This window comes from Esox lucius, chromosome 25, assembly GCF_011004845.1.
Source record: "Esox lucius isolate fEsoLuc1 chromosome 25, fEsoLuc1.pri, whole genome shotgun sequence".
Lineage (NCBI taxonomy): Eukaryota > Metazoa > Chordata > Actinopteri > Esociformes > Esocidae > Esox > Esox lucius.
In genome coordinates, this window is record NC_047593.1 from 2,834,872 (window position 1) to 2,862,592 (window position 27,721).

The 27,721-nt window shown below is 39.5% G+C and overlaps 1 protein-coding gene across 2 annotated transcripts in view; it reads left to right on the forward strand.

The window, feature by feature from the left end:
* Window positions 1-1,156: 1,156 nt before the first annotated feature.
* trim2a (tripartite motif containing 2a) overlaps window positions 1,157-27,721 on the forward strand; it is a 72,659-nt gene continuing 46,094 nt past the window's right edge. The window contains exons 1-2 of one of the 2 annotated variants that reach the window (XM_034291136.1): window positions 1,157-1,286; window positions 11,918-12,031. The gene's annotated coding sequence lies outside the window, so the exon portion shown is untranslated. Of the gene's footprint in view, window positions 1,287-11,917; window positions 12,032-14,860; window positions 14,987-27,721 lie in introns of those variants that run through there. The other variant, XM_034291134.1, reaches the window with a different exon arrangement.

Genomic DNA, 27,721 nt, shown 5'->3' on the forward strand with positions numbered 1-27,721 from the left:
CTTAATCTTAGCCTGTTAGCTACAACGAATAGGTGCTGTGGAGAAATATTCAGGGGATACAATAAAAACATTTCTGGAATTAAAGTTCATACGGTTACAAATAAGTTGCTAGGAAGTTCTCTCTGGGGACATGTTTTTTGAAACACAAAGACCCAAACTGAGCTTTTTTGACCGGGTAGCCTATCTATCTATTTATATACAACGCCTAGGATGTAAAAAAAAACAGGAGAACTGAAACATTGTTTGAGCCTGCTGGTTGACCAATGGATATGTATCATCTCTGCATCTTTCTAAACCCTGTTTACACAGAACAAATTGAGAGCCAATGCCTGGGTTAAGTAACCAGCATTATTCCTTGAAAAAAACAAGAAGGATTTTGTTTATTTGCAATAATTGATTATTGTACTTTGTGTTTGATGTTTTCATTCAATATCACTTTTTTTTTTTGCGGTACTAAGAATTTTGTTTTTATTGACTCAAAAATATTTCCATAATAGAGACCATCAGTCCAATAGATGGCAATGTTGCACTGTGGTGGTTTTGGAAACAAGTTCTTGATTGTTTCTCTTTATAACTATGCAACCCCAGATTTAATCTGCGGTTGGTCACATAATGTATGGAACATTGTTGCTATCAAACCATTGTTTCTATTTAGCCAATTAGTATCTTTCCTGTGCATCTTTTCTTGCAATAACTGCAATAATTGGCCTATAACTACACTCCATCAAAATGGACTAAAAGAACAAGTTAATTTACGCTTCCTGCTAAATACATGTTTTTCATTGCAAAGTTACACACTTCATGAAGCCATGAATCCAAAGTAATCTATGATCCCCATGTTTACTCCATGTCACCTTGGGTCTTAAGTCCAAGATACTGAGCCAATCAAAATGGTGGGAGAGGTGACGTATGTTAGTAACTTTGTCTAAGACCTAAAGGCTTGGATAAGATCACCATATTTTACCCCAGTCAGTTGCTCTAACACAGATGCTGTATTACTGGTAGGTACCTAATTTGAAACTCAACTAGACCCGTGACTTGGCACGTTTATCTTTACAGCCTGGGATTACTTTTCTTTTAGTCCATCCCAATCCCTCTTTATCCCCTGGCTTAGCTCCACCACACCTGTGTAGAGACATCTCCACTTTCACTTTGAGTCTCCAAGGGACTATCTTATCAGAAATGTAATGGGAAGCAGTTGTAAACACTAAGAATGCGGATAAGTCAATATATTTTAACTCAGTTTATCAAACGGATCACTTAACCAACTCTAACTCTAACTGCAGGTAAGTGCCATTTCTCCTTATTTCAATGATTCTCAAAATGTGGGTCTCATCAGCAGCTGTAGATTTGGTGCAGAGTTTTTACCACAGAGAAGACCTCCTAGTCTTCAGATAAGTTTCATTTTGGTCTTCATCAGCGTGGATAGTGCAGTGTTTTTTAGGATGCAGTAAAATATCCAATATACTTACATGTAAAAATATTACTTGTCATACATGCCCACTGAAAAAATTTATATTTATACAGCCTAGGGTTGCATCCACAGTCTACATTGTATCAATCTCCAATGTGACATGTATTTCCTAAATACAAGACGCGTACATATTTGACACAATGTGGATAACCAAATAATCAGATAAGAAGCACAACGCTCTTATACCTCCTTGCTGAATTAAAAACGGAAACAGTATATTTTAAAACAGAAATAGTTAAAAGATCAATGAAAAATAAGTAATTTTAAAAATAGGCCTATATATAAAAAGAACAAAAAAATCTATCCGACTCTAAATTTTTGGATGAGCAGGGCTTTCCCGGGCTCAGAATGGGGCTTTGGGGACAGTAAGCATGACAGTAAGCATGATCATTCCGTGTGACCATTTCTGACCATTTGATAGAGATTAACAAAACCCCTTTAACAAAACTAGTTAAAAAAATTACAACATTGGAAGGGAGTGAATTTGAAGGACAGATTTCACCCTCCTCTTTTTATTAACTAAATAAAAGTATCTGACAAGGTCATGGTTGTCTATAGTTATGGTAGTCTATAGGACTGGACGATATGACCTAAAATCAAAATCACTATTAATTGAACATTTTACCTCAATTACAATTAATGAACGATTATTTTGATTTTTGTTTAGTTTTTTTGCTTTATTTTATAATGTGAAGTTTACATTGTAACACTGTAATATCAAACACATTGTAACATGAGAAAGGTGATATATGAACATTTTTTTTTTTTATTGTTGTCATGGTATTTATTTAGTGTGCTGAAGTAAAATATTATTTATATAGCACATTCTTAAACACGTGACAAAGTGCAAAACAAGAAGATTAGCACAGAAAAGGAGAACAAAAAAGTCATATAAAACATTACACATTATTATTTATGACACATACAAACACTGAAATAATATAGCAGATAGTTAGCACCCAGATATCCCCAATTAGATAACTGAATATTATAGCATTCTGTCTGTTAAGCTGATGTGCACTTACCCAAGTTCAGTCCGTGACCAAAGAAGTCTGTCCTGGTCGCGGAACAACCGACCAGCTCTTTACCCTTGCAAGGATCCTGGAGGGGGCCTGGGAATATGCCCATCCAGTCTACATGTGTTTTGTGGATCTGGAGAAGGCGTATGACCGTGTCCCCCGGGAGATACTGTTGGAGGTGCTGCGTGAGTATGGGGTGAGGAGGTCCCTTCTGAGGGCTATCCAATCCCTGTACGTCCAAAGTGAGAGCTGTGTTTGGGTTCTCGGTAGTAAGTCGTACTCGTTCCAGGTGGGGGTTGGCCTCCGCCAGGGCTGCGCTTTGTCACCAATCCTGTTTGTAACCTTTATGGACAGGATATCGAGGCATAGTCGGGGTGGGGAGGGGTTGCAGTTCGGTGGGCTGGGGATCTCATCACTGCTTTTTGCGGATGATGTGGTCCTGATGGCATCAACAGTCTGTGACCTTCAGCACTCACTGGACCGGTTCGCAGCCGAGTGCGAAGCGGTTGGGATGAGGATTAGCACCTCTAAATCTGAGGCCATGGTTCTCAGCAGGAAACCAATGGAGTGCCTCCTCCGGGTAGGGAATGAGGCGTTACCCCAAGGAAAGGAGTTCAAGTATCTCGGGGTCTTGTTCATGAATGAGTGGACAATGGAGCGGGAGATTGGCCGGAGAATCAGAGCAGCGGGGGCGGTATTGCATTCGCTTTACCGCACCGTTGTGACGAAAAGAGAGCTGAGCCGAAAGGCAAAGTGGGTCAGCAGAGTGGCAGCTGAAATCATCAGGTATCGTCTTGATCTGCAACACAACCAGGAGGACTTTGGACAGGCACAGCAGCAAGTCTTTCAAGCCTGGTACTCCTCAGGTATGGGACAAGTCCTCATGTCCTCCTAAGTTTAAAACGGCAGGAGACAGGGAACATTTTGAAAATGCATTTCTTAGATCTACAAGGATTTACAGTGGAGAAGGAGAACTGACCCTACTCCTCCAGCACAATAATATAGCAGCGTAAGACCTTGGGGCTGAAACAGGGGGGTCCCAGACAGGACTCAACAGGCACGAAATAAATCCACCCACATTGCCAAGCATCAACCAAAGGGGCACACACCAACCGCAACCACCCTAAATGAGGGCCAAGTATTGCCAGCAGAGTACAGCCCAATTGCACAAGTGCGCAACAGAGAGACAACAACAAGCCAGTGACTGCGCCCCCAAATGGCATTGGAGAGAGGGCATCCCAGTGGCAATTAGGGCCCACCTGGCAAGACAGCAAGGGTGGACACTATCAAGCCTTTCTGGTCATCTTCATGTCCCTGGGCCAGAGTACACTTTATCATAGACCATGCTGTTGAGAAAGGTCAATCTTGTTATCATTCTTGATAACGCGACTGCGTTAAAACGATTGTCTTCGGCTGCAGTTTTTTCTATCTTTGGTTATGTGACCCTAGATTTTTCTCTCTTTCTTTTTTTGCGGTTGTGAGTTTTTCACGGTGGGCGGGTTTAAGAGAGGAAATGCATCTCCATTGGTCAACCAGACTGGGCAACATCAACAGCTTCAGTTTATTTACAATGTAGGCTTGTTACATTAATAAGTAGACATGCTATTGTGTATTGAACTTATTTTGGGTTTCTGCAAGTAAAAAATATACACCCAATCGTGCTTTCTGATACAAATTGCTAGTTGTTTATTTGTTACTCTATGCATAATATGAAGTTGCTTTATCAAATTCCATATACAAGTTGTGTCGATTGTATTCACTGAACAATCGTGCAACTATGTTAGATACCTAACAGGCTAAGATGAAGCTGGCTAGAAAGCTGATACCTACAAATGACAGTGTGTTATAATTAAGCTAGTTAGCTGTGGAACAGAACTAACCCAAAATCATAATGTAAACATAGCTATTCAGCATGGCCAGTATGCGTCAATTGAAGTTATACAATTTTAAGAGGCACAGCAGACAACATTTGCCAAGTAAATCTGTGGTAAAACAGCTTACAAAACATGAGCATATATTGAGTCTTGAAATAACAGTGCTTCATTTATTGATTGATTTGTCATGTCATGGCAACCAATCTGCACAACTAACCATTACACTATCTTCAAATGTTGCACTCAAACTCATTATTAATGTTACATTTACACACAAGGTTATTCCTACAGTATACCTGGATATCTATGAATGAGACTTTCCTACAGGTAACACAGTTCTTGTGTTCAAGAAAAAAGCTACAAAGTGTTCAAATTGGCTTCCTCAATAACAATTTCCAACACTTATGCATTTAACTCATTGAGATAAAAATCTGTTTTTAATGAGCATCCTTGCCAAGATGGGCAGCAGCAAGTTTAAGCCTTAAGAATAACAAGTTGACAACATAAAACATAAGCAGTCATAATTAAAAATGACAATGGAATAACCTTTAAGAGCAGAAAAAATCTGTATAGTAATTACATTTGCAGCAAACCTTATTGAACTTGTTACTAGGGGATTGTTACAAAAGGGACTGTCTATTCAACACAGTTCAGTGATAATAGATCATTCTTCCCACCCCTTCCTCATCAATACAATTAGAAATATACTATACATAATAATATTGGAAACAAAGTTCCTCCTGCTGCTGAGTTTTTCCACAGCCATGGAGCCACATGTGATTAAAAAATATATATATTTTAAAAGGGTACCATGGAAGTGGAAACCTAAAACAGAGGGTCAATGTAAAAATAATACTGTTTCCCTGTTCAGATGAACAGTATGCCGCAATTTGTAGTCATTTTGAGTGGTTGAATGACTTGTCATAACACAGGAACAGATGTCCATTTGCTGTCCATCAAAACTAGTCCACATTTTGACAGGGTGATGAATCAGGACACAACTCATAATCCTAAACCAAAATATGCATTCATACAATCCCTCTCTGAAGGTAGTAATACAGACCATTTCAAAAAGGGGGCTCAGGGCAACACAGTTGTTTTTGCCATAGCTGTCCCACTCCGGTCTGATAGTTTTCTGAGAGTTTGAATACTAAATAGATGCACAATGTCTGGTATGAAGCAAATAATAAAATAAATAATCTGTCTAATACTGTAGATCACCAACCCCCTTAATGAAACTTGTATTTTTGCACTGGCACAATTTATTTGGTCTAGGTTCAGCTACTGCAGCTAGCCTACCTGTTACCTTCTACTCATGTTCCTCTTCAGCATCAATCATATCCCATTAACATGGTGGTTATATTTTTTAAATAAGTCTGAGTTAACTCAGTTTGTTTTCTGCCTTATATTCCTACATTCCTCAATGTTCCTGTTGATTGTACAAGTACATACCAATATAATCTCCTGGTCTTTTTAAAGCACAAACCACATAATCAACCCTACTAGATATTTTGCTCATGTAGTCATTTCCCTGCAAACAATATTGCATTGTCACGGCGTACTGACAAGGTAACTTACATTTGGAACCAGTTAGATAATTATCTTACATAAATACAACCTGAAATGACATTTATTTAAAGTAACCCATTTGTAATTTGTGAAACAATATTTTGTACCAGGTATTTTAATATGTCATAATTATTTGCACTAGTATACCTACAGCTAGAATAGGTAGATAAGTTAATTTCTGTCCAGTCAACATATCTCACAACACTTCTCTCAAACTTTGTGTTTATCCACTCCAACTGTCCCATGCTCTCTTAAAGTGCGCAACACAATTCAGCAGGGCTCTAAACAGACTTTAGTTTAACAGTGAGTATGTGAGGTATTATGTATACATTTATTCTATCAACCCCTTTCCAGATATAATTATATCAATGCTGTTAGATAATCAGTCCAGGTATTTTCTCCTAACAAAGTACATGACATAAAATAGAAGAGCCCCGTATTTTTAAACTATAAACTGATCAAACAAGAAGAAATATTATCCAACCATCAAAATACAATAACAAGCAAAAATATCAATTCTATCTTCACCTTCCTTTGTTGTTGGGACCCAGAACTGCACCTGATCATGGACAATCAAAACAAGTTTAAAAAGAGTATTTGTCCAAAATCACTTTTACATTATCAAATGTCTTGTTGAATCATGCTTTGTGTGAACTCTGTAAATATCTTTACATTTGAGTACTAATGAGGGGACTCAATGGGAAAAAATTAAGAGACCACTCTTAATTTTTCTTAAATTAGCATCTCTACATGTATGGCAGCCATTCCATTCCAGTGTCTATTCCAACACAGGCACACCTCATTTTACTTAATGAGGTACTGATTAGGTGATTACCTGAACCAAATCTAATGACTCCTAACCATTAGACGACGAAGTATTGACTAGTCAGAGAAGATGACCTAGGGGATGACCTACTCCATTCTTCTATGGTCCAATCCTTATGGTTTTTTGCAAACTTCAGCCTGGGTCTTTTTTGCTTCTCCTTGATGAAGGGGTTTTTTCTAGCTTTGCACGACTTTAGCCCTGCCCCTGGGAGCCTGTTTCAAGCCCTCCTCGCCGTGCACTTCACCCCAGCTGCTGTTTGCTATTCTTTTTGTAGGTCACTTGATGTCAACCTACGGTTGTTGAGTGGCATTCGAATGAGCTGACAGTCTTTTCGAAAACATGGCGGGTTAAAATTCGGCCTTAGGGAGTTTTTCCTAGCCACTGAAATTCAACACTACTGTTGTTTGCCCCTCCATGAACTGCCACCTTAACGTGGTGGAGGGGTTTGAGTACCCGAGTGACCCTAGGAGCTATGTTGTCTGGGGCTATATGCCCCTGGTAGGGTCTCCCAAGGCAAACAGGTCTTAGGCGACGGGTTAGACTAAGAGCGGTTCAAAACCCCCTTAATGATGCGTAAGATTTTGAGTTCCGTGACGTCGCCCGGTATGGCGCAGCCGGGGCCCCACCCTGGAGCCAGGCCGGGGTTGGGGCTCGTATGCGAGCGCCTGGTGGCCGGGCCTTTCCCCATGGGGCCCGGCTGGGCTCACCCCGAACGGGCGACGTGGGGCCGCCTTCCCGTGGGCTCACCACCCACAGGAGGGACCATAAGGGGCTGGTGCGAAGAGGATCGGGCGGCAGTCAAAGGCAGGGGCCTAGACAACCTGATCTCTGGACACGGAAACTGGCTCTAGGGATGTGGAATGTCACCTCGCTGGCTGGGAAGGAGCCTGAGATCGTGGGTGAGGTTGAGAGGTTCCGATTAGAGGTAGTCGGGATCACCTCTACGCATGGCTTGGGCTCTGGAACCACACTCCTTGAGAGAGGATGGACTCTTCACCACTCTGGAGTTGCCCATGGTGAGAGGCGGCGAGCTGGTGTGGGTTTGCTTATAGCTCCCCAGCTCTGCCGCCATGTGTTGGAGTTTACCCCGGTGAACGAGAGGGTCGTTTCCCTGCGCCTACGGGTCGGGATAGGTCTCTCATTGTTGTTTGTGCCTATGGGCCGAATGGCAGTGCAGAGTACCCGACCCTCTTGGAGTCTCTGGGAGGGGTGCTGGAAAGTGCTCCAACTGGGGACTCTATCGTTCTACTGGGGGACTTCAACGCCCACGTGGGCAACGACAGTGACACCTGGAGGGGCGTGATTGGGAGGAACGGCCCCCCTGATCTGAACCCGAGTGGTGTTCAGTTATTGGACTTCTGTGCTAGTCACAGTTTGTCCATAACAAACACCATGTTCATGCATAAGGGTGTCCATCAGTGCACGTGGCACCAGGACACCCTAGGCCGCAGGTCGACTTTGTTGTCATCTCATCTGACCTGCGGCCGTATGTCTTGGACACTCGGGTGAAGAGAGGGGCGGAGCTGTCAACTGATCACCACCTGGTGGTGAGTTGGATCCGATGGCCGGGGAGGAAGCTGGACAGACTCGGCAGGCCCAAGCGTACTGTAAGGGTCTGCTGGGAACGTCTGGCCGAGTCTCCTGTCAGAGAGATCTTTAACTCCCACCTCCGGCAGAGTTTCGACTGGATCCCGAGGGAGGCTGGAGATATTGAGTCTGAGCGGACCATGTTCTCCACCGCCATTGTCGAAGCGGCCGCTCGGAGCTGTGGCCGTAAGGTCTCCGGTGCCTGTCGAGGCGGCAATCCCCGAACCCGGTGGTGGACACCGGAAGTAAGGGATGCCGTCAAGCTGAAGAAGGAGTCCTATCAGGCCTGGTTGGCTTGTGGGACTCCAGAGGCAGCTGACGGGTACTGGCAGGCCAAGCGGACGGCAGCCCGGATGGTTGTGGAGGCAAAAACTTAAAATTAAGAGACCACTCCAAATTGAATGCTTCTGTTACTCACTCAAAACTTTCCTTTTCAACTTTTTTGAAAAGGAAAGAAAAATGCAGTGGTCTCTTAATTTTTTCCGGAGCTGTATATAGTTAGGCCTATATTGTTTAAGATAAATGCTCATATCAAAAAGTAAACTTATTGTGAAAGTCGGAACAAAAATACCTAAGTAAAATAAGTAGACAAATATAACTAAAATGAACTAAACATTTTAATCCTTTACTGCAATGTTGCGATCCACTTTGTTCTTTTTTGATAGCACATGCACATTTTCCACAATGATTCTTTAGTTGTGGTTATTACATCACCACACTCCCTCTTCTGCATGTCCTTGGTTCTCCTAATTTCTGGGGTAGTGTGACAACTGCGACCTCTGCTGGTTCACCTCCCCCTGCAGTGGGCGGGCCCCAGCGGTCGACGTCACCGGCCTTCTGACACCACCGTCTCATCATACATTTCACCTGTGTCTCGTTTAGTGCACCTGTTCCTCATCATCGCTGTTTCCCCCGGTATATATGTTCCCTCTGCTCCCCCTGTCTTTGTGTGTGATTGTCTCTGACTACTAAAGAGCTGTACGACGCTTCGTCACCTGTATATACACATATCTTGTATTGGTTCGTGAGGATACCATTAAAAAGATCCTTCCACCACGCCTTCTCCTGCTCCTCCTTGTCCAAACCCCGAAGCCGTGACAGGTAGTTACCTTTTATTTTTCACCAGTGGGTTTTTTCAGCTTTCTTAATAAATTATTGAGTAAACTTCATGAAAGCTTAAGCAACAAGGTTTATATTGTATGTATATCTATGTAGGATTTATAGTTTTCACGTGTCTTCACGGCATATGGGAATGCCCACTTGGCGGTCAAAACAAAGTCTCCTTCCATTGCCCACCATTGACAACTTTTACTAGTTATACTTCAAAATGGCAGATAGTCAAATTTTTGTTCATAAGAATTTATAGGGTGCCAATAATTGTGTCACAGATGGTTTTGTTAGAAATAATAATTTCTTGATGACATATTTATTTTTTTCAAAATACATTTTCTTCAATTAAAGGTTGGATTTTTCGTTTTTTTTTTCAGTGTGACATTAAGCTAATTAACCAAAGGGATATTTTTTATAACCCTTTTTTAAATAGGGTGGCAATAATTGTGTAGGGCACTCTATATACATTTCATGCACATGCAGTGGCGTCGTTAGGCCTGGGCATCCGGGGCTATAGTCACGGTTCCTTTATGAATAGCCCCCGATCTCAAATTGACCAAAAAAATTATAATAAAGAAATAGCCCCTGATGTATTCATCTATAATTCCGATCGCTTATTATGACAATGTAGACGTGTAGGCCGCTAGCGTGTACACCGAAGTTTTCAGCATGTACATTCAACACCCTGAACTTTCTGGAATGTATTGTGATCCTAGCAACGCCTCTGTTTACATGAATGGACTGTTTTAGACAAAGAATGGTGAATAAAGCAAGAAACATCACCTGCAACCCCAACCCACTAACTTCCTAACCCACCCAACCTCCTAAATGTTGCTGCAAGAAGAGATACAGTGATACACATAGCTTCAATTAGTGATGGCCATTCAAGGCTTCATTACCTTTCTTCCAGCAGCAGAATATTATGCCGGCAGGACAAATACTATTAGGTACTTGGTCACCTCCATGAGCAAGGGCCTTTTCACCCGGTTACTCAGTTTAGCCATGAGGCCAGGAATATTGTTGGTGATTCCAAACTTCTCCCTTTTAACAATAATGAAAACTACTGTGTTCTTTAATGCTGCGGAAATATTTCGGGTCTCCTTACCCAGATCTAGTCATGGCCATTTGATGCTTCATTACCATTCTTCTAGCAGCAGGATATTATGCTTGCTGCACTAACTTAGATATTCTTTTTCAAAATTAAAGCCATCATTGAAATATATAAGGCAATATAGTTAACAATCTAGTCGGTACATTTTATGTTTAATGGCCGTTCCAATGTTGTTCTTGTCTGTTCTCTTTTGCAGACTAGATTGTTAACTATATTGCCTTATATAGTTCAATGATGGCTTTTATTGTGATAAAGAAAGTCTGAGTGCTGCCAGCATAATATCCTGCTGCTAAAATAACGCTAATGAAGCCTTGTTTGGCCATCAGTTGTTTCAATAGACAATGTTCTTATTTTATAACAATGTTCTCTAAGCTTAAGCCAAAAACACAAAATCTTAAAAAGAAAAGGTATTTAAAAATGAAAAATAAAATCTAGTAGTAAATGTGGTGTGCTTGTTTGCGTTAAAAAGGTTTAAGACTTTAAAGTTGGAATTTTAGGATAAATGGAAATCATTTTAATCAATATATTGATATACAATAAAGTTAAGAGGTTTACATGATAGCCTAAACATATAAAACAAATGTTGATTGAACCTGAACGGTTCAAGAGATATTGCTTTGGAAAACATGTACATAAATCAAAGTTGGTTTGGTGTCTAGCTTGAACGGTACTAGAAATAATTTTATAGAGTTATTTATAACAAATTGCTTATTATTATATTCATTAGTGAGTAATAAAAGATTCATTTCAATGTTAGGATAGCCATAACATTTTTATGTTGGTACTATAGCTTGATTAACTAAGAATCATTTTTATTAATATTAACCTCTGTGGCTCTCATTTAAACATGTTAATAACTTACACAAATCTTAAATGCTTATTATTAAATTAGCAAAAACGTATAGCTAATTTCAAAAGTCAACATAGTATAAAAATCTGATTGTAACCAACTCAAGTTGGAGCAGTTAGCCTTAAAACAGGATCTCTTGAACTGTTCAAGCTAGAAAAATCAAACCAACTTTGTTTCAAATGTTTAAATGTATTTTTTTACATGTTATATGCACATAAACTATGACAATATAACTAAATATAACTAAAAGAGAAGGGGAGGAAGTCAGGGATAAATAAAAGCAATGGTCAAACCACTTCTAAGTGGAGGCAGGTTTGTCTTCTGATGCGGGTTTGTGTGGAATGGGTGCTGGCATTCGTGTGTTTAGTGCTGATAAATAATGTAAAAAAAAAAAGAAAAAGAACACTATGAAAGAAATCTAGAGTCGCGCTTTGCCTTTTGGCAAGCACTCTTAATAATACTCAGACACTAATGTTATGCTCTTCCTGCTTCCGCAGATCCTTTCATGATGTGAACTGAAGGAACTGTTGTATCAAATCCCAACACACCAAAGTACTTCGTAGAAAGCAACTGTCTGAGACAGAAGAGAGACAAGAAAAAGTGGCCATGGGGTAAGGATCTTAATAACATCAATATAATTGTTTAAAATTGTTAAATTGTAACTTTTTGTATAAAATGTTTTTTGTGTGTGTAAGTAGATGTTTTTTTTATTAAAGCCAGCAGATTTCTCCCCAGTAGTCAGGGAGATATCAAATATGGAACAGGAACTGATTTCAACATTAGACAACTTATGGCATCTTTAGAGAGACCCATGTTGCTCAGTTGTTAGAGCATTGAGAATGCAAAGGCTGGGTTGTAGGTTCAATTCCCACATAAAGCTAAGATGAAAGTTACGGAAAGGTATGCAAATCATTCTGAATTAGAGCATATTCTAAATGAATTAAAGGGTAATGTAAGCATATCCGAAAGATTTAAATTAGTGGGGATTACAACTTAATAAAAAAAATAGAATTTATGTTCATGCCAATCAAGGTGACTTATTTTTATTTTCCTAAAATGTATTTGAATCCTGTGCCTATAGTCACTAATTGTTCCACTGAGATCAAACTTGTAAATGCCCTGCGAATCTAGATCTACTCAGATGTGTTCAAATTCAGCACTATTAGTTCTGATTACCCCCTACCAAGGCATATTAGGAAATCTGGGTCTTTAAAGATATATGCTATTATGTTTTGCAATCTTTGCTTGCAATACATAGAAAAGTGTCATACAATTAGCGATCAGATTAGTTTTTCTTCGGTAGTAATCTACAGTTTAATTTGGGGGCCATTAGTTGGTAGAACAGAGTACTTAAAATGCCAGGGTTGCAGGATAGAATCTCACGGCGTGCAAGTACAATAAACTGAAAAAATACAAGTATGTCTGTCATACTGCATACACGTATCTGCTAAATAACATTCAATACAGTTTTTTGATTCATCAGCTGAGCAAGAAAACATTTGTTTTCATTGCCAAAGTGGAAAATAACAATAGGTAAAATACAATAATAAATCGAAGTTAACATTACACTGACAGTGTTCTAGAGAACAAAGACATTATAGTCACAACAAGGCAAACCCAGTCATTTTCCTCCCTTCCCATTTCAGGCCTCTGTGCTTTAATTTTGCATTGCATTATACTGCTGCTCATTCCAAACACTATGAATCTTGTTGTTTTTTGGCATGAGTGACATTGCTTGCAGAAACTGATCTAGGACAGTTTGGTATCTTTCTCATTATAAAGCTTATGTTGTTACTAGCTTTTCTAGCCACACATTGATTATCCACCCATGGACAAGACTGTCTTCTAAATGCCATAACATTTAAATGCCTACAACCTTAGTGTAGAACACAAATCTATTTCTGACTGGCTATATATATTCAGTTGTACTTTGCATGCTGGTCATATGATCAACCATCTGAAATCCCTTTCCAGTTAAGTCCTACCTTGAAAACAAATAATAGGTTTAGAAGACTACATAAGAATGACATATGATTCGAGCCTAATTAAACAGAAGTAGCAGTGCTTCCTCCTCTCCAAATGTCCCGCTGGATTTTGATTGGTAGTAACTTTTAAAACTGGGTGGTTTCATACGAGCTTGGCAAATTGTGTCCAGACAACACCCTTAAGGTTTAGAAAAGGGAGAAGAGCAGCTGTTTCAATATCAATATAATATAACGTTATCAAGGGTACATGCAAAATAATCATGCACTGCTGAACTGATGGTGGTAGCAAGTGCAGTAAGAGTGCAGTGTCCCTAGTTGCTGATTTGCGGTCAGTCTCCTGTAATGGTTCAGGTTAAAACTGGGGAGTGCAAGTTGACCCTAGATTTGTGTTCCGAGGCAATTGGAACTGAGTAGGGCAATACCAGTAGGAAATGTGTGAGGGAGTGTAAAGGAAATATAGAAAGAAAGAAGATGGGGTGACAAAGAAAGGGTGTAATACAGGCTTACACTAATGTGATATTGGGACCATAGACACGTACTCTGGGCACCTCATGTTTATTTCTTCAGTGTTCTGCCAACACAGTAAACAATGCGTTTGTAAAGTTTTTATCAGTTCAGGGAGGTTAGGGAAGATACCATTTACAGACACACACCCACTCTAATCCAGCCTTGCTCCTTCTTTTTTGTTCACTATAAAATAATTCTGAAATAAAAAAGGAATGCAAATAATATTTTTTTCCTCCGTTTTTTTCTTGACATTTTTACATCTGAAAGGGTCTTTCAATGACCGCTGCATAGTATAGTTGTCATAGCAACATTCTCCCTCCAGGAAGGGGGGAATTTAACAGTGATCCACTTAGTAATCGAGGCCACGCTGTCAGTAGAGCGCGCGGGATGCTGCCGATTTAAAACGAAGAACATGTTATAAAAAAAAAAGGCTAGGTAGATTTACGAGTTTGCGACTTGGATATGATTATAATCGTTTTAAAGTTGAACATAGTTTAAAACATAACCGTTTTAAAGTTTAACAAGTGAACAAAACTGCACAATTGGAGAGAAGTGTAAAAAACTGAATACCTTTTGCAGGCATCAAAAGGTATTAGGCTATGTGAAATGCGTAGAATTGCCACAGTAGGAATACGTTTTTTCTAAGTAAAAAAATCTTTACCCATAAAGAACATTGATGTTTTTTTTAATAAATGTTACGTCCATAGGGTACAAAAATAAAACGAAAACTCCCCACCACCGAAAGTGTGAAATGATAAAAGGAGCATACTTAACTTCAATAATGTATGAACAGTCAATTTGTATTATTTATACATCTGCTGCTCACATCCAATTGATAAAAAATTCATGGGATTTTTAAAACATTTTGGGTTCATGTACATCTGCTGGCGTATCCCTCTCCTGCCTTGTCTGTGCTATACCTTTAAAACTGCAGTGTGACCCGCTGCTTCAGATGCACTGATGTTGGCAGTGAAGACGGTGCGCAGTTTTCACTCTTGGTCGGAGTCGAGTAAAAGCCCACAGTCATTCAAATATCTTGGGATACCGTCTGACGTACATAAATGCTAACGGAACGTGAGTTTTTCTTAACTGATAGTTGTGTGTTTGCTTCATTTTGTAGTATTGTAATGTTTTCTGAAACAGCTGCACGTGCGTGTGGGACACCTACATTGCTGTAAAAAATCCAATCGTTATTTCATTAACATTTCATGTTTAGATTTTTATTATTTCAGTTAATTCTCACTTACTTTAGCAGCAGAAGAAAGCAATGCATGTCAAACGTTTTCTGTATCATTCCTCGACTTGCAGGCTATTCTATTTGTTTACATTGTTGACGTATCTAGAAATTTTCCCACGTGATGTCCACCGGCCGCATTTCACCACCCACTGTTCTTTAAAATCTAATATAACATTCCGGTTCGAAAGGTCAGTATTATTCATCCATCTTAACCTCTTGAATGGCTTGGTCCGGATCCTTACTTCCTGTGTTCATTCAGACATTATAAATAAATCGGTAGTTGGAAGCTTTGGTATGCATGCAGTTGTATTGACATGAGGACAACTGTAATGCTTCATTAGCCTTCTGTGGATCTTGTTATTGGATTCATTTTGTGTTTTTGAAAGCATGACTTAATCAATGCTTGAGTGTTTATATAGATGAATGAATGTCTGTGGGAGTGGCCTTTTTACTGGGTCTATGAGAAAGGTCCTTTCTTTTCTTAATAGTATGTACCTAGTTTAAAGGACATGCATTGGCATGAGGTAATGGGGCTATATCAAGCATTTGAGAGTATTTGTAGCCTACTGATGTAGACCAAGTGTGTAGGGATGTGCTGGATGATTAAGTTGAACTATTATGTGTATGCATTACAAATGTTCTTGTTGTCTTAATAATTGTACACATTTCTGGCTGCAAAAACTATGATGTAAGGCTAGATGTATTTTTGTGGTTGCATAAATAATTTTTGTGTCCCCTGTGCTGTGTAGGTTTATTTAGACTCACTCATTAACTTGGTTGGATGTCCAGACAGCCTTCCATTCACATTCTGTAGTACATTATGCTCCAGGTGCCCCTCACATTAATTACATTGCTTTAGCCACAGTCTTATAAAGTCATTACATTTATTTTTATTTTCAACATTGCTTCAGTCAATTATTCATATAGTAATTAAATGTACATTATTTTACCTCAGACCCTATGCTTCTCCAACAAATTATCAGTGAACTGTAATGTCTTATTACATAAACTCTCTTGCTTCCTCTTTCCCTCCACCCCATAACTCTTTCCCTCTTCATCTATTTTTTTCCATGGATGGCTGCCCTGTGCACTGATGCACTGTGGCAAAGTCCTCCCTGTGACATCATCGGCTCATGAATGCAGTGACTATTTCTGAGAAACAGGAAGTAGCTTGGGACGGGTGGTGCAGTGTGCGTATTCCTCCACAGCTGCACCACTGCAGTAGAGTGAAGTCCCAAGCTGGACTTGAGGGATTGTGTTTCTTTCCTAATGGCCTACATGTATTGTGTAAGGGAAGGCAATGTACATGTAGATTTCTAATTTCAGGTGTAGTGAGAAGTTTTGTAATTTTGTCTTTTGCAAGGTTATGCATGGGGGGATAAATGAGTCTAGTTTAAGCTAAGCTCCAGATCCTGAGTCCAATCTGTGGCCAGATTCTCTAAAAATGTCCACAAAATAACCCCATCACATAACAGAATATACATACAACTAGAATAAATAATATAGCTACCTCCTTTGTATTACATTTATTTCTATGCATCTCCAGGTATATAACTTCAAACAAAATTGCCTCTGTATGTAGATATTTGCATGCACTTAATCATGTTGCTGGACTAGAACAAACATGTATTTCCTGTTCAGGGATGTACTGAGAAATAAAGGTATAGGATAAAGGGTGCCTGCTAACTCAAATGCTGGATTTGCAAGTCCTAATCCGAGCATGTTCAAGACAATTTCTCTGTGACAAAGATTTTTTCTTTTCCTACTTATCAAGCCCTTGATTAGTGAATCCGGTGTGCTAGTTCAGGGCCACAACACAATTGCGGTATGTCTGGTGTCCATGAAGAGATTTACTTAAAAATGTCCTGGAGAGGTAGCTGCCCTGATGGAAGAAATGTGTTGCCTCAATGGAGAGGACGGAGCTTACATCTTTACTCTGAAGTCACTAAATTGAAGTTGACATTTCTAATGGTAAAGAGTTAAGGTTAGGGTATAGGTTTCGGGTAGATGTCCTATCAGAGCATATAGCCCATTTGAAACACGAGCTCCACCTTTTCCCTTGAGTTTAGCAGCTAGCTGGTTGCAATAGTGTTCTAATATGCATGCATACACAAACCTGTGCACACATTCACATGAGCACAGGTTTGTGAAGTATATGCACATACACAGTATATGCACATAAATGAAATAACCCAATAACACACACAAGTCCATTATTCTTTCTTTTTTTATCCTTTTCTGGATGTATGGAAAACCTGAAATCCATGTTCCTTAACCCCGAGCTGTAAACGTAACCTTACTAACCTGAACTTAATGCCTGAACCGTAACACCTGATCCTAAACCTAAACCGTACTGCGTATGGGACTTGTTGTACACACAGTATCTTTGTTTGCACATCAGGCTCCCATACAGTACATGCACACAGATCTGGATCACACACATCTTTGCCCAGTCAATTAAGTGTATTTATCACTCCTACCAGTAGGGAGTGTCAATGCCTAACAAAAGGACACATGAGCCAGCCTAAATCAATTATATTAAAGTCTGTAGTTGAACTGAAAAACTCTCGATACAACTTCTCAAAATCAAAATCCATGCCTGATATGAATGAATTCTCAATAATTTTATTTGATCTCATGGGGCTATTTGGCTTCCTTGGTCCTTGCTTCCTTGCTAAAGTCAACATGCTTATAAGCTACCAAGTACCAGGTTATTGTGACCACAAAATCAACATTTTGCAATGACTATTGCTTGAATCCTATTAAAATCATGTGGCTTGTGGACAGACAGAAGGATCTGGAATTATTCTCTACGGAGGAAAGATCCTTTCCAATTTGATCTCCGCTCTAATAAAAAATAAAGGAATACTCTTAGTGTCAATATCTTTGCAAGGGTGGGGGTACAAAGTACTCAAACAAAATTCCAATATTTGCCACACAAAGCTGAATGAGGTGAATGCTGCTAGTATGTTTTATGTGTATTACAAATGGTCCAAAATGTCCTTCCTGTACACCAGTCTCTTTTGCTTGTCAACTTTCTATTCCTAACATTATCTCACTTTACTTAACATCATTCCCTAATACCAATGTACAACCCCATTTCCCAAAAAGTTGGGACGCTGTGTAAAATGTAATGAAAAACAAAATGCAATGACGTGCATATCATTTAAACCCTATGTTCAATAGAAAATAGTACAAAGACACCATATCACATGTTGAAAGTGAGGAATTTTGTTGTTTTTTAAGAAATATAACCCCAATTTATATTTGATGCCAACAACACATTTCAAAAAAGCTGGGACAGGGGCAACAAAACACTGGAAAAGTTGTGTAATACAAAAAAAACCTGGTTGAACATGTGAAAATTAATTTGGTTAATTGTCAACAGGTCAGTAACATGATTGGGTTTCAAAAGAGCATCCCAAGGAGAATGAGTCTTTTAGAAGTATAGATGGGTAGGGGTTCACCAAACTGAGGCTGCGCAGGCAAATAAGGGCGACAAGGCCGAAAATCAATATTGGATGGCCATGATCTTCGGGCCCTCAGGTGGCGCTGCATTACAAACAGACACAATTCTGTTGTGGAAGTCACTGCATGGGTTCAGGAACACTTCCGAAAACCATTGTCTGTGAACACAGTATGTCTCTGCATTCACAAAAATTAAATCTCTACCATGCAATGAAGAAACAATATAAACAAGATCCAGAACCGCCTCTGCCTTCCATTTGTCCTGTGGTCTGATGAATCAAAATGTGAAATTATTTTTGGGAATCATGGACGCCGCATCTTCCAGGCTAAAGAGGAGGGACCATCCGGCTTGTTATCAGCCCACAGTTCAAAAGCCATCATTCGTGATGGTATAGGGGTGCATTAGTTAACGTGGAATTTGTGACTTGCACATCTGAAAATATGGATTTGTGGTGTTTGCGCTTTTGAGAGCTATCTCTTTCTGAGCAAATTGGGCAATTTGCTTCCTCCAAATTATTGGGCTCACAATTTGACTTAAAACCAAAATGCGCCCAGAACGGTACAGTTGTGTTCAGCTTTGGAACTACCACTTAATCAGTGTTGTTAATGATTACTGTTCACAAAACGCAACAGCAAAGAAAACACAATGTTTTGCTACGCATCGTGAAGTTTTACTGCTCACTCTGCTGCAAATATTATAGCCTAACAGTTTTCCTTTCGGAGCAAAATGTGTAAAATGCAATGGGTCAACATGTATTTCTAACCATGCATTTTAATGTGCATTATCTAATTAGGAAATATGGTCGGAAAATGTACACACGCTTGAGTGTTTTTCATTTGTCAATCTTACTTGACACAAGCGATCAAGACAATCAAGCAATTATGTAAAACAGTTGTGCTCAAATGTTTGCATACCCTTAGAGAATTGGTAATATGTACCATTTGTAAAGATAACATGTGTGAGCAGGCAAAACATGTCTTATTTCTTATGGGATTCATATTCAATTGTAGGTTATAACAGAATTGCACAATCCTAAAACAATCATGGCAATAAAGAAAAAAATTAACTGACCCCTTTTCAAAAGTCTGCATACCTTTAGTTCTTAGCACTGTGTATTGCCCCCTTTAGCATCAATGACAGCGTGCAGTCTTTTGTAATAGTTGTCTATGAGGCCCTGAATTATTGCAGGTGATATTGCTGCTCATTCGACTGCATGACCTGGAGGCATTTTGCCAAGTCTTTGGTCATCTTGCATTAACCGCACGTTTTAGATCTCCCCAGAGTGGCTGGATTATATTGAGGTCAGGAGACTGTGATGGCCACTCCACAATCATCACCTTTTCCGGTGTAATCACTGCAGGGTCAACTTGTCCTTTTGCTAAGGGTCATTGTCGTGCTGGAAAGTCTGAGCGTCCCATGTGCAGCTTTTGTGGAGAAGAATGAAAATTGTCTGCCAGTATTTTCTGATAACATGCTGCATTCATCTTGCCATCAATTTCCTCAAGATTCCCCCTGCCTTTAGAGCTCACACATCCCCAAAACATCAGTGAGCCACCACTGTGCTTCACAGTGGGGATGGTATTATGTTCTCTTTAGGCCTTGTTGACCCCTCTTCAAACATAACGCACATGGTTGTGACCATAAAGCTCTGTTTTTGTCTTGTCACTCCAAATTACAGTTTTCGGAATGCTATGAGGCGTGTCAAGGTGTTGTTGGGCATATTGTAACCAGGCTTTTTTGTGGCATTGGCTCAGTAAAGGCTTCTTTCTGGCAACTCGGCCATGCAGCTCATTTTGTTGAAGTATCGTCATATTGTGCTCCTTGAAACAACCACACTGTCTTTTTCCAGAGCAGCCTGTATTTTCCTGAGGTTACCTGTAGGTTTTTCTTTGTACCCCGAACAATTCTTGTCAGTATTGGCTGAAATCTTTCTTGGTCTACCTGACCTTGGCTTGGTAACAAGAGATCCATGAAATTTCCACTACTTAATAAGTGATTGGGCATTACTGACTGGCATTTGCAAGGCTTTGGAGATCTTTTTATATCCTTGTCCATCTTTATAAAGTTCCATTACCTTGTTACGCAGGTCTTTTGACAGTTCTTTTCTGCTCCCCATGGCTCAGTATCTAGTCTGCTCAGTGCATCCACGTGAGAGCTAACAAACTCACTGCCTATTTATAAACAGACACTAATTGCACTTTAAAAAGCCCCAGGTGTGGGAAATTTTATCTTTAATTGCCATTTTCATGTGTGTCACCTTGTGTGTCTGTAACAAGGTCAAACATTCAAGGGTATGTAAACATTTGATCGGGGCCATTTTGGTGATTTCTGTTATCATTATGATTTAGCCAAACAACTATGTGTTAATAAATGGCTCCATTTGATCACTATCCTTAAATTAAAGAAAGTTTTTTTGCATGATCAGTCACATTTTCAAAATCAATGCCAACATTTCTCAATTTCTGCCAGGGTATGCAAATTTGTGAGAACAACTCATTGCGACAGCCCTACTCCTTAATACTTTGTACAATACATTAACTGCATCACAGAATAGTAATTTCTCAGTAAGTATCCCTACACTGGGGGGAGGAAAATATAGTTCTGTTACATTTATAACAATCTTTTTCCAAGGCGAATGAGCAGCAGCAAATTAACAACAATAGTTTCATCAAAATATTATTCATCAAAAATGTTCTCTACATTCATTTTCTTAAGTTCTAACCATTTCTCTTCCTTATAATATTCTTTACCTTATGCAAAATATAATTTAAATAGTAATTCTGTTTATTTTTCCTGTGTAGTTATTAAAAAAGTTCCTTGAGGTATAATGTGCAAATTTGCAAAGAAAAATCGTAATGTACATATATCGTTTCAACGCAGACTTTGAAGGCAAAATATGAAATCCAGAAATCTTGTGGTTGCCGAATCTCTAATGTTGCCTGCATGACGCTAATCTATTGTAGCCAATTGTAGCTATTTAGTTGAGACATACTACTTTTACTGACATACTACATTTATTGTTGTAGTGAACAGTGAATGTGACCAGATAAGCCCTTCTATGGTCTATTGACAAATATGCTAACTAGGTAGTATGCAAACCTCTATTAGTAACTAAGCACAGTGTCCTAATGTTCCTATGTACATTATACATGCATTGCATATTGTAATGTTAAGATATTAAACGATTTCTATGGACAACAGATGGAAATGGGCTAGTCTGAGGATTTTGTTTTGGTTTGTTGTTTTTTGGATTGTTCTTGGTTTCTCAAATCAATTGGTCAAATAAAGTGGTCTGAAGATTATAATAGTGTATTTTGTAGTCTTTCCTGGTTAAAGCTTTGTCACGGTGATGTAAATTGGATCATAAAATGCAGTCTCCCCCTTTGACCCTTCTATAAGAGGGTCCTAATCTCTTTATGTGAGACTGGATGTGGTTAGACAGGAAACAAATGCATTTGGCAATTGCCGCAGGCATTGTTAGGCTCAGCCAATAACATTAAAGCAGGGGAGAGTCCAGAAACTTCCAAGGGGCATATCTGTAGAATAAGAAAATATTGGCCAGAAAAATAATAGTGTGCATGTTTGCCTCTGTGATCCTGGTTGTACTATATATCTGGAGATTTAGTTTTAGGGTAACAATTACAATTTGAGTCAGTATTAGAATGTGTTAATTTGAGGTTAAGACATTAGGGTTATTTTAGCTATTAATATTTTCTTGGTCACCACAAAGTGTGTGTGTGTGTGTGTTATACTTACCTTCTGAAATTTTTTTTGGGGTAATCTTCCAGTGAGTGTTAGGCAATTAGGGCCATGCTGTTGTTTATTTTGAGACCCCTGGGAGCTTCAGAGAGGGACAGTGCTGGCTTGATTCTGGTTGTCAGAAGTAGCGTATCTGTCCACTCCACTGTTTAATTTCAAGATGCCTTTTTCATTACTGATCATCTTGCCGTGTTGATTTTTCTTTGATGTCTTTCTGAATTTTATTCATTTCAAGCCCTACTTGAGTTTTTCATATTAGTCAGGATAAGTCCATAATTTGACGGACAGTCATTGCTCGTACTATTAAAGTGAACATTGGTTTGTTGTTGGATACATCACCTTTTCTGTTACATTCTAATTAATAGACTCTCAGAGGACTGTTTGAATTGTTTTTCTTGTTCTGTGACGATCCTTCACCCATGCTGTCCTACCAGTATATGCTTAAAAAGAAATATATTGCCCTGCTACCGTAAGTGTCCTCAATAACTTGGATGTGATTTACCATACAGCTATCTGGTTTGCTACCTGACAGAAATGCTGAAAGTGGAGTGGTTTTGGACAGGCATTACAGATTATTTTGCTTTTTACTTAAATATTTGTAAACACTATGTCCTCATCAAAATGGTGAAATAAAGTAAGTTGGAACACTTTTGGGTTTGGCTTAGTGCCAAGGGTGGGCAGTGTTTACAGACCATTTCATTGGTCTAATTCATCTACACCCACCTGTGGTTCCAGGCCAAGTTTTTCTACCAATGGTCTCTGCATTTTCATTCATGATCCCAATTTTCTTTGGTCATTAACATGTATTGCAGTGCTGCAGCTTTTGTTCCAGATCAATATCTGTGTCCAGACAGCCGACATAACTAGGCCAATGTGACTCAGATCTTCCCCAATGGATGCTAAGATGTCCACTGGATCTCGTTGGTGCCTGTTTGTTAGGCACATTATGGAAGAAATCCTATGGAATCGTGAAGGAGCAACCTGAAATAATATAAATTATAATTTTTCCAAAATAGAAATGACCAAAGAAAGACCTTTGTTGTACCATACAGTCAAGCTGCTCCTACAACAGCTCGATAAGGATGAGTTCTAGTTACTGTGCTGGCCACTTCATCATAGACAGAATACCAGCTAACTGCTTCTTTTTTAAATAGTTATTGCATCGTTTGGAGCTGTGCTTTGGGTCATATGGACTTTCAGCTCCCTCCAAAGATTTTCCATTGTGTTCAGGTCTGGAGACTGGCTAGGCCACTCCAGGACCTTGAAATGCCACTCCTTAGTTGCCATGGCTGTGTTTCGGGTCGTTGTCATGCTGGAAGACCCATCTTCAATGCTCTTATTGAGGGAAGGAAGTTGTTGGCCAAGATCTTGCGATACATGGCCCCATCCATCCTCCCCTCAATACGGTGCAGTCGTCCTGTCCCCTTTGCAGAAAAGTATCCCCAAAGAATGATGTTTCCACCTCCATGCTTCACGGTTGGGATGGTGTTCTTGGGGTTGTACTCATCCTTCTTCTTCCTCCAAACACGGCGAGTGGAGTTTAAACCAAAAAGCTCTATTTTTGTCTCATCTGACCACATGACCTTCTCCCATTCCTCCTTTTGGATCATCCAGACTGTCATTGGCAAACTTCAGACGGGCCTGGACATGCGCTGGCTTGAGCAGAGAGACCTTGCGTGAGCTGCAGGATTTTAATCCATGACGGCGTAGTGTGTTACTAATGGTTTTCTTTGAGACTGTGGTCCCTGCTCTCTTCAGGTCATTGACCAGGTCCTGCCGTGTAGTTCTGGGCTGATCCCTCACCTTCCTCATGATCATTGATGCCCCACGAGGTGAGATCTTACATGGAGCCCCAGACCGAGGGAGATTGACCGTCATCTTGAACTTTTTCCATTTTCTAATAATTGCGCCAACAGTTGTTGCCTTCTCACCAAGCTGCTTGCCTATTGCCCTGTAGCCCATCCCAGTCTTGTGCAGGTCTACAATTTTATCCCTGATGTCCTTACACAACTCTCTGGTCTTGGCCACTGTGGAGAGGTTGGAGTCTGTTTGATTGAGTGTGTGGACAGGTGTCTTTTATACAGGTAACGAGTTCAAACAGGTGCAGTTCATACAGGTAATGAGTGGAGAACAGGAGGGCTTCTTAAAGAAAAACTAACAGGTCTGTGAGAGCCGGAATTCTTACTGGTTGGTAGGTCATCAAATACTTATATCATGCAATAAAATGCAAATTAATTATAAAAAAATCATACAATGTGATTTTCTGGATTTTTGTTTTAGATTCCGTCTCTCACAGTTGAAGTGAACTTATGATAGAAATTACAGACCTACATGTTTTGTAAGTAAAACCTGCAAAATCGGCAGTGTATCAAATACTTGTTCTCCTCACTGTATATATATTATGTAAATATCATATAATCAGAATGTTGATTGAGAGCTGATACAAGCAATTGCTGATACAAGCACCCCTTCCCATTCATTCCGAATGCAGCACATCTTCTCGATCCAAATCACCGGAATTCTAAACACCTGTTCCCCTTGTTACCTGGGTATTTAAGCCTGTCTGTTTCCTTGAAGCCTTGTGAGGTATTGTTTGTATCACTGCGACATACTTGGCCTGCTTTTCTCTTTTAATTCTGATTGTTGTTTAGTGTACCGACCCGTTTTGCCTTTTCCGACTTCGCTACTAGCCCTTGCTTTTGTTGCCTTTTGTATTCCCTAATGCCTGACCTCTCTGCCTGCACTCTGATATTGCCCTTTGGATTAAGCTACGCTTTCTGGCATCTACATTCCTGGATCTGAGTTGTGTTCGTTACAGCTGGCATATTGTATCCCGTTTTAATGATTTGCTGCTTGACAGTTTGCATTTGGGCAAGACACAAAAAGAAAACCACCATCGATCTGAGGAAAGCAGGCTGTGAATCAAATTAAACATAAGGAGAAATATCACAGTTTGTAAATACAATAGTTATTGGAAGCAATTCCTGAAATTAGCATTTTGGATAATATGTTTAAGGATATCACATATTTCCAACTTCAATTTGAGCACAAAATCCGCAATGAAATACTGATTCCCTAGTGGCTTGGTCCAGCAGTCTGAACTACTGCCTCTGGTGCAAATGTACTACATCCACATGGGTTCAAATTTGTCTCTTTACTCTTTCAGAAGAAAATATCTTTCACCACTTTCAGTCAAATAAAGCTTAAAAAAGAAGATTTCTGACTAACAGGTCAAAAATCTCAACAAATCTTGTACCAGCAGGGCCTTACCATATAGCCCAGAGTGGTGTTACTGCAGGCCTGTGAGGTCTTGGAAACCATGCGGAAACTTTTGGTTAATACATTACCATCATCTTGTTTCTATTACATCATCATACTAATCTCTGGCTTGTAAATGGTTATCCATGAAAAGGTGTTTTGGATAACCATTTCCTCAGACCTATCATCATAGGAGTGGAGGAGACTATGAAACCGTAAGGCAGGAGGAACTTGCAACTGTTTGTTTGGTTTTGAAAGGTAATGGAGTGCATGTGTTTTTACACATGGTCAATGTCCTGGATTTGCCCATTTAGGGACTGGAACTCAGTCCATTTGAGAACTCAGTCCATGCTGTCTACATCCTTCAATAGCTATGTTGTAGTATGCCTAAATTAAAACTGTAATGGTTATATTTGTTAGGGTATGACTAAATTCAAACTGTTTATGGTTATATTGCGGCTATTTCTGGTGGATTTTCTGGTGAAATACAAATTTGTGCATGCTTTTTGGGGTAATATAGGCTAGATCACAATAGAGTAAGGGGTTTCCATGATTCTCTCGTCTTTTTACTTGAAGAACAAGTCAGTTGTCACCTATATTGATAGTTATTGTATCAATGTCATTCACAAATGAAAGAAACACGAGCGTTTTTGTGCCATGAAATGAAACAGCTTTGGCATTGTAAAGTTCGTCTTCAGTCTCACTAGCATTTGCTCAATTCTTTGACTATTCCAAGTTAGTATATACTAGTAAGCCTATTACTGGCTTATAACCTGTTAAAACGGCCAGTGGCAAGGCCATGCAGTTCATAGATTCTATTTGTGGTGGAGGTGAACTTAATAAGAAACTTTAGTTTAACACAATGCTTAATGGTGTCTAGCAAAATATTCAATGTTGGCATCATGGTAACACAATGATCTAATATTGAAATGCTATACCGACTCTCAGTAAACGTATAGCTCTGTGGTGTAGTGGTTACAGACACAGCCTCTCATGTCAGAGTCCCGGGTTTGAATCCAGGGAGGGCAACAACATTCATCACTTTTAATTGCAGGCCAACTGAACTAGACTAGCCAGGTTCCTTTTTTTAATAATTAATTTTATTCACCCATAAAACATTTTTCATTTCCATATTAACTGATATGTCATTTCTCTATCACATGGGGTAAGCATGGCCGTTTTTATTGAAAGGGAGCCAGCTACAACAAAGTGCCAATTAAGAAGTATTAACAATTACAACACTGTTGTGGCTGTTAGAATGAGGCTCTGTTTTCCGAAATGTGGCTGGATTCCTATTCCCACATTTTTATATTTGCTTCATGAAGTCTGCCAGTCAAAAAAAATCATTCTAGGCTTTGCACATGGCCACTTTCAATTATTATTGGCATCAAATAAAATATATGGCCAAAAATATGTGGACATCACACCTGTATGTGCAAAATATGTTTCATGGGGTTTAGGTCAGGGATCTGTACAGGCCAACCTCTTTGAACCATGTCTTTATGGACCCGCAATGGGCACAGGGGCACTGTCATGCTGGAACAGGAAAGGGCCTTCCTTAAACTGTTGCCCCAAAGTTGGAAGCACCCAACTGTCTAAAATGTTTTTGTATCCTGTTGCAATAAGATGACCCTTCACCAGAACTCAGGGTCCTAGCCCAAACCCTGAAACATGTCCCCATTCCATTATCCCTCCTTTGCCAAACTTTACAATAGGCACTATGCATTCCGGTTGGTAATAGGGGTATCCACATACTCTAGCCATATAGTGTATCTCAGGATGAGACCAGGGTTGGATCTGTTCCTCACTAGCAGTCTTTCATAAGGAGCATGCCTGTCAGCAATGGAAGTTAAAATTGGAAATACACAATTTTGTAGGCTCCATTAAATTGTGGGCTCAGTGATTATCTATTAAATTATTCAAATCTTTACATATACCATGGGTTGTCTAGACCTTTTACAAATAGCTTGACTATCACCCATTACTAGAAAAGTCAGTATAAAACAAACAATGGGAATCAAGTTGAAATGCATAAGTTACATTATTATCATCTATTTCTAACCATGCAGTGTAATCCTCTGGAGAA